Here is a 10,000-nt window from a genome sequence, read left to right as displayed (position 1 = left end):
ACCAGTAGTTGTGGTTCTCGCCCCGGGACTTGGGTCAGAGTATGGCCCAAGTGGTGCACTTGTGTCGGTCTAGGGAGGCTGTGCCGGTCCCCCTGGAGGTCTAAAGGATGACCAGTAGTTGTGGTTCTCGCCCCGGGACTTGGGTCAGAGTATAGCCCAAGTGGAGCACTTGTGTCGGACTAGGGAGGCTGTGCCGGGCCCCCTGGAGGTCTAAAGGATGACCAGTAGTTGTGGTTCTCACCCCGGGTCGTGGGTCCGAGTCTGGCCCGAGTAGAGCACTTTGGTCGGCTACCGGGGGGTGTGCCGTGCCCCCTGGAGGTCTAAAGGATGACCAGTAGTTGTGGTTCTCGCCCCGGGACTTGGGTCAGAGTATAGCCCAAGTGGAGCACTTGTGTCGGCCTAGGGAGGCTGTGCCGGGCCCCCTGGAGATCTAAAGGATGACCATGAGGTCAAAAGGATGACCAGTAGTTGTGGTTCTCGCCCCGGGACTTGGGTCAGAGTATAGCCCAAGTGGAGCACTTGTGTCGGCCTAGGGAGGCTGTGCCGGGCCCCCTGGAGGTCTAAAGGATGACCAGTAGTTGTGGTTCTCGCACCGGGACTTGGGTCAGAGTACAGCCCAAGTGGAGCACTTGTGTCGGTCTAGGGAGGCTGTGCCGGGCCCCCTGGAGGTCTAAAGGATGACCAGTAGTTGTGGTTCTCGCCCCGGGCCGTGGGTCTGAGTATGGCCCAAGTGGGGCACTTGCGTCGGACTGGGGAGGCTCTGCCGCGCCCCCTGGAGGTCAAAAGGATGACCAGTAGTTGTGGTTCTCACCCCGGGTCGTGGGTCCGAGTCTGGCCCGAGTAGAGCACTTTGGTCGGCTACCGGGGGGTGTGCCGTGCCCCCTGGAGCCATGGGAGTGAGCTCCAGCAGACTGGTATTTTTCGGAGAACCAGGCCCACACTCCTCAGACTTTGTGCCCAGGGACAGGCCACCAAAATCGGCCGCGGCTCGTGCACTTTGCCCCTGCGTTTCTCCCAGAACCAGAGCCGGAAAAATCCCAAAATTGATGCCCAGAGATAGTCGACTCTGCCTGGAATAGATTGCCACCCAAACCCGCCAACTCACGCTGGTTTTCCGATGGCCTCACCTACTAACCCGAGCATGGTCATCGCTCGCACCTTCCAAAACCTCCAGGGGCGCAGGCACTTTTCATTTACTGGCCATAAGGCCGACCGCCTTAAGCGTTAAGCGATAAGCGAAAGGCTTAGTTTGGACTTAGTTTTTGGAGCGACGAGGTCGCCGTTTTGTCAATTCTGAACCGATTTTCACGCGGTTTTCGACTGCCTGCGCCTGGGGAGCCGCCCAGAAGCCCCAGGCAGTGTTCTGGGTGGACTTCCGGACCGGTCCGGACCCGGTACCGGCCGGGGGAACCGCACCACGCCTCTCGGGCGTTTCTACACCGATTTTCGCGGGGTTTTCGACTGCATAGACGGGGCCACCTGCTGCAGGGCCCGAGGGAGGGCCTTACTGAGCTGGGTCCGACGCAGGGCCCGGTTCCTGGAGCCCGCTGGGGGGGGGGGGGGTTCTCTAAGGCTCACGGCGGGCTGCTGAGGGGCCGGATCGGATGCAGACAGGCGCTCCTCTGCCCAGGTCTTTGCTCCCCTGCCCCACTAGGAATGGAAGACACACTGCCAACAGCTTCTGGAGGGTGATGGGCCCTGCTGCAGACCAGGTCCGACCCAGGTTTCAGCTATCCCACCCCGCAGGGACTTAAAGACACACTGCCATCAGCTTCTGGAGGCTGCTGAGCTCTACTATAGAGCAGGTCCGACCCAGGTTTCAGCTCCTGCAGCCCACTAGGACTTAAACACACACTGCCATCAGCGTCTGGATGGTGATGGGCCCTGCTGCAGACCAGGTCCGACCCAGGTTTCAGCTATCCCACCCCGCAGGGACTTAAAGACACACTGCCATCAGCTTCTGGAGGCTGCTGAGCTCTACTATAGAGCAGGTCCGACCCAGGTTTCAGCTCCTGCAGCCCACTAGGACTTAAACACACACTGCCATCAGCGTCTGGATGGTGATGGGCCCTGCTGCAGACCAGGTCCGACCCAGGTATCAGCTCCTGCACCCCGCAGGGAATTGAAGACACACTGCCATCAGCTTCTGGAGGCTGCTGAGCTCTGCTATAGACCAGGTCCGACCCAGGTTTCAGCTCCTGCACCCCGCAGGGAACTAAACACACACTGCCATCTGCAACTGGAGGCTGCTGAGCCCTGCTGCAGACCAGGTCCGACCCAGGTTATGGCTCTCCCACCCCCCTGGGACTTAAACACACACAGCCATCAGCTTCTGGATGGTGATGGGCCCTGCTGCAGACCAGGTCCGACCCAGGTTTCAGCTCCTCAACCCCGCAGGGACTTAAACCCACACCGCCATCAGCTTCTGGAGGGTGATGGGCCCTGCTGCGGGCCAGGTCCGACCCAGGTTTCAGCTCTCCCACCCCGCAGGGACTTAAACACACACAGCCATCAGCTTCTGGGGGCTGCTGAGCCCTGCTGCAGACCAGGTCCGACCCAGGTTTCAGCTCTCCCACCCCGCAGGGTCTTTAACACACACACTGCCATCAGCTGCTGGAGGCTGCTGAGCTCCGCTATAGACCAGGTCCGACCCAGGTTTCTGCTCCTGCACCCCGCAGGGAATGAAAGACACACTGCCATCAGCTTCTGGAGGCTGCTGAGCCCTGCTGCAGACCAGGTCCGACCCAGGTATCGGCTCTCCAACCAGGCAGAGACTTAAACACACACACACACACACACACTGCCATCAGCTTCTGGGGGCTGCTGAGCTCTGCTGTAGACCGGGTCCGACCCAGGTTTCTGCTCCTCCACCCCGCAGGGACTTAAACACACACTGCCACCAGCTTCTGGAGGGTGATGGGCCCTGCTTTAGACCAGGTCTGACCCGGGATATAGCTCTCCCACCCCGCAGGGACTTAAACACTCACTGCCATCAGCTGCTGGAGGCTGCCGAGCTCTGCTGCAGACCAGGTCCCACCCAGGTTTCTGCTCCTGCACCCCGCAGGGACTTAAACACACACTGCCACCAGCTTCTGGAGGGTGATGGGCCCTGCTGTGGACCAGGTCCGACCCGGATATCAGCTCTCCCACCAGGCAGGGACTTAAACACACACTGCAATCAGCTGCTGGAGGCTGCTGAGCTCTACTATAGACCAGGTCCGACCCAGGTTTCAGCTCTCCCACCAGGCAGTGACTTAAAGACACACTGCCATCAGCTGCTGGAGGCTGCTGAGCTCTTCTATAGACCAGGTCCGACCCAGGTTTCAGCTCTCACACCAGGCAGGGACTTAAACACACACTGCCATCAGCTGCTGGAGGCTGCTGAGCTCTGCTATAGACCAGGTCCGACCCAGGTTTCAGCTCTCCCACCAGGCAGGGACTTAAAGACACACTGCCATCAGCTGCTGGAGGCTGCCGAGCCCTGCTGCAGACCATGTCCGACCCAGGTTTCAGCTCTCCCACCAGGCAGGGACTTAGAGGCACGCTGCCATCAGCTTCTGGAGGCTGCTGAGCTCTGCCATAGACCAGGTCCGACCGAGGTTTCAGCTCTCCCACCCCGCAGGGACTTAAACACACACTGCCATCAGCTGCTGGAGGCTGCTGAGCTCTGCTATAGACCAGGTCCGACCCGGGATATAGCTCTCCCACCCCGCAGGGACTTAAACACACACTGCCATCAGCTGCTGGAGGCTGCTGAGCTCTTCTATAGACCAGGTCCGACCCAGGTTTCAGCTCTCCCACCCCGCAGGGACTTGAACACACACTGCCATCAGCTTCTGGAGGCTGCTGAGCTCTGCTATAGACCAGGTCCGACCCAGGTTTCTGCTCCTCCACCCCGCAGGGAATTAAAGACACACTGCCATCAGCTTCTGGATGGTGATGGGCCCTGCTGCAGACCAAGTCCGACCCGGGTTACAGCTCTCCCACCAGGCAGGGAATTAAACACACACTGCCATCAGCTGCTGGAGGCTGCTGAGCTCCGCTATAGACCAGGTCCGACCCGGGTTCCTGCTCCTGCACCCCGCAGGGACCAAAACACACACACTGCCATCAGCTTCTGGAGGCTGCTGAGCTCTTCTATAGACCAGGTCCGACCCAGGTTTCAGCTCTCCCACCAGGCAGGGACTTAAACACACACTGCCATCACCTTCTGCTGGCTGCTGAGCTCTGCTGCAGACCAGGTCCGACCCAGGTTTCAGCTCCTGCACCCCGCAGGGAACTAAACACACACTGCCGTCACCTTCTGCTGGCTGCTGAGCCCTGCTGCAGACCAGGTCCGACCCAGGTTTCAGCTCCTGCACCCCGCAGTGGATTAAAGACACACTGCCATCAGGTTCTGGAGGCTGCTGAGCTCTGCTGCAGACCAGGTCCGACCCAGGTTATGGCTCTCCCACCCCGCAGGGACTTAAACACACACCGCCGTCAGCTTCTGGATGGTGATGGGCCCTGCTGCAGACCAGGTCCGACCCACGTTTCAGCTCTCCCACCCCGCAGGGGATGAAACACACACTGCCATCAGCTTCTGGAGGCTGCTGAGCTCTGCTAAAGACCAGGTCCGACCCAGCTTTCAGCTCTCCCACCAGGCAGGGAGTTAAAGACACACTGTCATCGGCTTCTGGAGGGTGCTGAGCCCTGCTGCACACCAAGTCTGACCCAGGTTTCAGCTCATCCACCCCGCAGGGACCTAAACACACACTGCCATCAGCTTCTGAGTGGTAATGGGCCCTGCTGCAGACCAGGTCCGACCCAGGTTTCAGCTCCTCCACCCCGCCATCACCAGCTGGAGGCTGGCTGCTGCTCCTGCACCCTGCCATCAGCTGCTGGAGGCTTCTGTTCCTCCACCCCGCCATCAGCAGCTGGAGGCTGGCTGCTGGAGGCTGGCTGCTGCTCCTCCACCCCGCCATCACCAGCTGGAGGCTGGTTGCAGCTCCTGCACCCCGCCATCAGCTGCTGGAGGCTGCCTGCAGCCCCTGCACCCCGCCATCAGCTGCTGGAGGCTGGCTGCAGCTCCTGCACACCGCCATCAGCTGCTGGAGGCTGCCTGCAGCTCCTGCACCCCGCCATCAGCTGCTGGAGGCTGGCTGCTGCTCCTGCACCCCGCCAGCAGCTGCTGGAGGCTGGCTGCTGCTCCTCCACCCAACCATCAGCTGCTGGACGCTGGCTGCTGCTCCTGCACCCCGCCATCAGCTGCTGGAGGCTGGCTGCTGCTCCTCCACCACCCAACCATCAGCTGCTGGACGCTGGCTGCAGCTCCTCCACCCCGCCATCAGCTGCTGGTGGCTGGCTGCAGCTCCTTCACCCCGCCATCAGCTGCTGGTGGCTGGCTGCAGCTCCTTCACCCCGCCATCACCAGCTGGAGGCTGGCTGCTGCTCCTGCACCCCGCCATCAGCTGCTGGAGGCTGCCTGCAGCTCCTGCGCCCCGCCATCAGCTGCTGGAGGCTGGCTGCTGCTCCTGCACCCTGCCATCAGCTGTTCGAGGCTGGCTGCAGCTCCTCCACCCCACCATCACCAGCTGGAGGCTGGTTGCAGCTCCTGCACCCCGTCATCAGCAGCTGGAGGCTGCCTGCTGCTCCTGCACCCCGCCATCAGCTGCTGGAGGCTGCCTGCAGCTCCTGCACCCCGCCATCATTTGCTGGAGGCTGGCTGCAGCTCCTGCAACCCGCCATCAGCTGCTGGAGGCTGGCTGCTGCTCCTCCACCCCACCATGACCTGCTGGAGGCTGGCTGCAGCTCCTTCACACCGCCATCAGCTGATGGATGCTGGCTGAACGCTGGAGGCTGGCTGCTGCTCCCACACACCGCCATCAGCTCCTGGAGGCTGGCTGGCTGCTGGAGGCTGTCTGCTGCTGCTCCTCCACCCCGCCATCACCAGCTGGAGGCTGGCTGCTGGAGGCTGGCTGCAGCTCCTGCACCCCACCATCAGCTGCTGGAGGCTGGCTTCTGCTCCTCCACCCCGCCATCAGCTGCTGGGGGCTGGCTGCTGGAGGCTGGCTGCAGCTCCTCCACCCCGCCATCACCAGCTGGAGGCTGGTTGCAGCTCCTGCACCCCGCCATCAGCTGCTGGAGGCTGCCTGCTGCTCCTGCACCCCGCCATCAGCTGCTGGAGGCTGCCTGCACCTCCTGCACCCCGCCATCAGCTGCTGGAGGCTGGCTTCTGCTCCTCCACCCCGCCATCAGCTGATGGAGGCTGCCTGCTTCTCCACCCCGCCATCACTAGCTGGAGGCTGGCTGCTGGAGGCTGGCTGCAGCTCCTCCACCCCGCCATCAGCTGCTGGAGGCTGCCTGCAGCTCCTGCACCCCGCCATCACCAGCTGGAGGCTGGCTTCTGCTCCTCCACCCCGCCATCAGCTGATGGAGGCTGCCTGCTTCTCCACCCCGCCATCACTAGCTGGAGGCTGGCTGCTGGAGGCTGGCTGCAGCTCCTCCACCCCGCCATCAGCTGCTGGAGGCTGGCTGCTGCTCCTGCACCCCGCCATCAGCTGCTGGAGGCTGGCTGCTGCTCCTCCACCCAACCATCAGCTGCTGGACGCTGGCTGCAGCTCCTCCACCCCACCATCAGCTGCTGGACGCTGGCTGCAGCTCCTCCACCCCGCCATCAGCTGCTGGAGGCTGCCTGCAGCTCCTGCACCCCGCCATCAGCTGCTGGAGGCTGCCTGCAGCTCCTGCACCCCGCCATCACCAGCTGGAGGCTGGCTTCTGCTCCTCCACCCCGCCATCAGCTGATGGAGGCTGCCTGCTTCTCCACCCCGCCATCACTAGCTGGAGGCTGGCTGCTGGAGGCTGGCTGCTGCTCCTCCACCCAACCATCAGCTGCTGGACGCTGGCTGCAGCTCCTCCACCCCACCATCAGCTGCTGGACGCTGGCTGCAGCTCCTGCACCCCGCCATCAGCTGCTGGAGGCTGGCTTCTGCTCCTCCACCCCGCCATCAGCTGCTGGAGGCTGCCTGCTGCTCCTGCACCCCGCCATCAGCTGCTGGAGGCTGGCTGCTGCTCCTGCACCCCGCCATCAGCTGCTGGAGGCTGGCTGCTGGAGGCTGGCTGCAGCTCCTCCACCCCACCATCAGCTGCTGGACGCTGGCTGCAGCTCCTCCACCCCACCATCAGCTGCTGGACGCTGGCTGCAGCTCCTGCACCCCGCCATCAGCTGCTGGAGGCTGGCTTCTGCTCCTCCACCCCGCCATCAGCTGACGGAGGCTGCCTGCTTCTCCACCCCGCCATCACTAGCTGGAGGCTGGCTGCTGGAGGCTGGCTGCAGCTCCTCCACCCCACCATCAGCTGCTGGACGCTGGCTGCAGCTCCTGCACCCCGCCATCAGCTGCTGGAGGCTGGCTTCTGCTCCTCCACCCCGCCATCAGCTGACGGAGGCTGCCTGCTTCTCCACCCCGCCATCACTAGCTGGAGGCTGGCTGCTGGAGGCTGGCTGCAGCTCCTCCACCCCGCCATCAGCTGCTGGAGGCTGGCTGCTGCTCCTGCACCCCGCCATCAGCTGCTGGACGCTGGCTGCAGCTCCTCCACCCCGCCATCACCAGCTGGAGGCTGCCTGCTGCTCTTCCACCCCGCCATCAGCTGATGGACGCTGGCTGCAGCTCCTCCACCCCGCCATCAGCTGCTGGAGGCTGGCTGGCCGCTGGAGGCTGGCTGCTGCTCCCACACACCGCCATCAGCTGCTGGAGGCTGGCTGGCTGCTGGAGGCTGGCTGCTGCTGCTCCTCCTCCCCGCCATCACCAGCTGGAGGCTGGCTGCTGCTCCTACACCCCGCCATCAGCTGATGGAGGCTGCCTGCTCCTCCGCCCCGCCATCACCAGCTGGAGGCTGGCTGCTGGAGGCTGGCTGCAGCTCCTTCACCCCGCCATCACCAGCTGGAGGCTGGCTTCTGCTCCTGCACCCCGCCATCAGCTGCTGGAGGCTGGCTTCTGCTCCTCCACCCCGCCACCAGCTGCTGGAGGCTGGCTGCTGCTCCTGCACCCCGCCAGCAGCTGCTGGAGGCTGGCTGCTGCTCCTCCACCACCCAACCATCAGCTGCTGGACGCTGGCTGCAGCTCCTCCACCCCGCCATCAGCTGCTGGTGGCTGGCTGCTGCTCCTGCACCCCGCCATCAGCTGCTGGTGGCTGGCTGCAGCTCCTTCACCCCGCCATCACCAGCTGGAGGCTGGCTGCTGCTCCTGCACCCCGCCATCAGCTGCTGGAGGCTGGCTGCAGCTCCTCCACCCCACCATCAGCCGTTGGAGGCTGGCTGCTGCTCCTCCACCCTGACATCACCAGCTGGAGGCTTCTGTTCCTCCACCCCACCATCAGCAGCTGGAGGCTGGCTGCTTGAGGCTGGCTGCTGCTCCCCCACCCCGCCATCACCTGCTGGAGGCTTCTGCTCAGCCACACCGCCACCAGCTGCCTGTGGTGAACCGCTGACGACCAGCCCAGGCCCACGTCTCACCTCTCCCTGCCCGCCCTGGATGCACAACCACCCACCCAGGCTCAAGTTTCCCCCTGCCCGCTGCACGTCCAGCCGGCCTCTGCCCTGTCCCCTCTCTCACCAGCATCACATCCAGGCTCATCAGGCATCCCCATGCCCGCAGCCTTCTCCCACCCACACTCAACACCACCGAACCCAGGATCAGGCTCCACCATCCCCGAAGACTTCTCCCACCCTCACTCAACACCATCACACCCAGCATCAGGCTCCCCCAGCCCCGCAGCCTTCTCCCACCCACACTCAACACCATCGCACCCAGGATCAGGCTCCCCCATCCCCGCAGCCTTCTCCCACCCACACAGCCTCTCCAACGCCATCCACACCTCCAGGACACCCACCCTCAGCATCACCACCACCCACCCCACAACACGCTCACCCTCACCCGGCTGACACCTGGGACAGACCCGGGGAATGGGCCATGGAGGAACCAGGCTCACCTCTCGAACCCTGCGGCCCACTATTAAGCACCCTCCCCTGGGTTAAAGACCCTAGTCCACGCCGGCTGGACCTCCAGCAGCCTGGTCATCCAAATCCAATTTCGTACGTCTGGTCATCCTAAGTAACACTTAGAAAAATATTTTCGCACACTGGTAATCCAAATTAACACTTAGAAAATTTCCAGCTTCTGTGTGCTGACACTTAGAAAAAGTTCAACACTTAGAAATTATTTTCGCACACTGGTAATCCTAAGTAACACTTAGAAAATTTCCAGCTCCTGCGTGCTGACACTTAGAAAAAGTTCAACACTTAGAAAAAGTTCAACACTTAGAAAATTTCCAGCTCCTGCGTGCTGACACTTAGAAAAAGTTCAACACTTAGAAAATTTTCAGCTCCTGCGTGCTGACACTTAGAAAAAGTTCAACACTTAGAAAATTTCCAGCTCCTGCGTGCTGACACTTAGAAAAAGTTCAACACTTAGAAAATTTCTGACACCTCGGCTTCAGGCAGTGGCTCATCCCTCTGCATTGATCCGGACTTGGGACCGGCCCCGGAGGTCCGGGGGTTGCATTGCTGGGCCACCGAGTTCCACCCACCTCCGCGACTGGTCTTCCCGTTTGGTGGATGCGGAGGAGGGTGGGAGGTACGGGGGCTAGGACCCCGACAAAAACTTGGATCGAGGGCTGACTTTCAATGGATCGCAGCGAGGTAGCTGCTCTGCCACGCACGAAACCCTGACCCAGAATCAGGTCGTCTGCAAGTCATTTAGCACCACGTTCTCCACAAACGTGCAGTGCGCAATTGGAGAGGGGCAGCCATCATTCGGCCGCACCCCAGCCCAGTCACGAACGGCTCTCCGCACCGGCCCGAGGGCCAGCTATCCGGGACCAACCGAAGATTCGCGGCGCTACGGTATCATTACGTCTAGGCGGGATTCTGACTTAGAGGCGTTCAGTCATAATCCCACAGATGGTAGCTTCGCCCCATTGGCTCCTCAGCCAAGCACATACACCAAATGTCTGAACCTGCGGT

Source organism: Nothobranchius furzeri, unplaced genomic scaffold, assembly GCF_043380555.1.
Source record: "Nothobranchius furzeri strain GRZ-AD unplaced genomic scaffold, NfurGRZ-RIMD1 Scf050, whole genome shotgun sequence".
NCBI classification, from domain to species: domain Eukaryota; kingdom Metazoa; phylum Chordata; class Actinopteri; order Cyprinodontiformes; family Nothobranchiidae; genus Nothobranchius; species Nothobranchius furzeri.
Note: the sequence above shows the minus strand (reverse complement) of the source record.